Source organism: Dendronephthya gigantea, unplaced genomic scaffold (genome assembly GCF_004324835.1).
Source record: "Dendronephthya gigantea isolate DGI-Jeju-01 unplaced genomic scaffold, DenGig_1.0 000055F, whole genome shotgun sequence".
In the NCBI taxonomy this organism is placed as follows: domain Eukaryota; kingdom Metazoa; phylum Cnidaria; class Anthozoa; order Malacalcyonacea; family Nephtheidae; genus Dendronephthya; species Dendronephthya gigantea.
In genome coordinates, this window is record NW_021163065.1 from 1,443,436 (window position 1) to 1,445,968 (window position 2,533).

General features: G+C 40.2%; 1 pseudogene; it reads left to right on the top strand.

Moving 5' to 3' along the window:
* Positions 1-874: 874 nt before the first annotated feature.
* LOC114529263 lies at positions 875-2,176 on the top strand (annotated as a pseudogene).
* The last annotated feature ends 357 nt before the right edge of the window (positions 2,177-2,533 follow it).

The following is a 2,533-nucleotide window of genomic DNA, read 5'->3' on the forward strand; positions in this document are numbered from 1 at the left end:
AATTCCAGTAAATACAGGTTGATTTGACGATTTATTACCTCCAAGTTGAACGTATTGCTGTCGACCGAACAAATAGTCTGTAAACCATGTCAATTCTCCATTTCGAACACCATATGCCTGTAACTTTGTAAGAAGAGCATCGTGAAAGGTTCCCCTGATCGACTTTATTCCTTATGTTATCAATAAATTGAATTGCAGCTAAGCTTGTTGATCTCTTCATCCGATACTCGTATTGACAATAAGTTAATAACCCTTCTTCTTCCGAAAATCTAAGATATTGCCCATGAACAGCTCTTTCCAGTATTTTTGACAAAACTGGGAACACCAATATAGGTCGGAAGTTCTCGGGAAGTTGATACGAAGTTCCACTTTCCACATGTTTGCTACTGTGGACCTTTCAATCGATAAATCTAAAATATGACACAATGGGTATGAAATAAACTCACGAATATCTTTCAACATGCCTGTGGGCAGCTCATCAACTCCAGTAGACTTGCTTTTTTGAAATTTTTTCAACTCATTAAGGAAAAAAACAGTTGATATATGTTTAATTTGGTATATTTTCTGTGTTCGTATTGCTATTCTAGCTGGTTGTTTCCATACAAAATTCCTTAACCCATTAAGTGGCATTGCGCCCCCATGCGCCCTGGAATTGGCAAGTGGGTAAGTGGCATTGCGCCCTCATGCGCCCTGAGCGACGCTGTATTTCTATTGGTCAAATATGAAAAACATGCATTGTTTGTTGCCTAGCAACTGATACCTATAAAATCCCCCGAATCCGCTCTTTCAAATGAGACCTCGTTCAAGCTTGTACAAGTAATATTGTCCAAGTTACGAGTGTTTTAAACCGTGCTTTTGCGAAAAAATTTGAAATATGGCTGAAGCGCTTCGTATGTTTGATAGTAGCGAAGAAGAAGATTTTGAGGGCTTTTTGATCGACGAAACGGTTGAAGAGACACGGCCAATCGCAGCGGGAACATCGGCGATTACATGGCGAGAAATAGCGGGCAAGTCAGACGAAGAAGAAGATTTTTTCGGTTTTTCGGACATCAAAGTAGAAGAGATTGAAAGCGAGAGCAATAGCGATAGTGAGATAAGTAGCGACGATTCTATTGATATTTTTGAATGGAAAGATAGTTTAAGTAGTGTAAATGTTGAAGACTTCACTGCCGACTTTGGTCCTTGTCATGGGTTGGGTCAAGATGCTACCCCTAAGGACTTTTTCGACTTGTTTTTCGGCGATGAATTTCTTGACCATGTTGTGCATGCTACTATTTCCTATGCTCGTTCAAAAGGTGACCAAAATTTTTCGACCGACCGCGATGAGATGTCTGCATTTTTTGGATTGAACATTTTCATAGGCATCAACCGCCTACCCAGAATCAGTCTCTACTGGGATTCAGATATATTTTTGGGAAATCCTGGCTTCAAAACTACAATCCCTTTGAGACGGTTTTGGATTTTGAAAAAATATTTTCACATTTCGGACCCGCGGCAAGAAAATGCAACCGATAAACTTACAAAAATTCGGCCCCTGATTTCAAAGCTCGAAAACGCTTTTCAAAATGCTTATGTACCAGGAAAAAATATTTCGATTGACTAAGGTTTGGTGAAATTCAATGGTCGTTTATCTTTCAAGCAATATATGCCTAAAAAGCCAAACAAATTCGGTATTAAAGTTTGGATGTTAGCCGATTCGGATACCTACTACGTGCCGCGTTTTCAAGTTTACTTAGGTAAACAACAAAATGACAACGAAAATGATGCGGAAAAGGCGCAAGGTCTCGGTTTCAAAGTCGTTGATTTTCTGGGAAAACCCTACTTTAATGATTACCGACATTTCTTTTTCGATAATTATTTTTCTTCGATCTCCCTGCTTCAGCATTTGTTGGAAAACAAAACTTACGCATGCTCGACCTTGCGCCACAACAGGAAGAACTTTCCTGTCGATTTTAAAAACATAAAACTCAAGCGAGGTGAAATTAGAACTAGGCAAAATGGTAATTCGGTTTGTTTGGTTTGGCAAGATAAGCGCTTAGTTACGATTCTTTCGACCAATGTCGATCCCAGCCCCAAGTTTTCGGCCCTTTGGATGAGCGCACTGGAAAAACAAAAGCCGTGCCGGAAGAAGAACGCAAAAAACCCGCCTTCATATCTGTTTACAATAAGTATATGAACGGCGTGGACGTAAACGACCAATATAGGAGCTACTACCCTGTCGGATCTCCATCAAAAAAATGGTGGAAGTATTTGACTTGGTTTTTCGTTAATATTTCAATTGTGAACGCGTATATTCTCCAAAATTTGCAGACTGATCGACGCAATCGGTTGAAACACTTAGAGTTTCGGCTTGCCCTGGCAAGGCAACTTATTTCGACCTATAACGGCTACAAGAGAATTTCTAGCGGTCCGACTAGCCGTAAAAAAAACTCCTGTGGGTCAAAATGTCAAAGGCCATAGTTTAGTGAAGTCTTCAGAGCGAAAACGAGCGTGTGTGATGTGTGCGAAAGTTGGAAGAAAGCGTGCGTTGGGT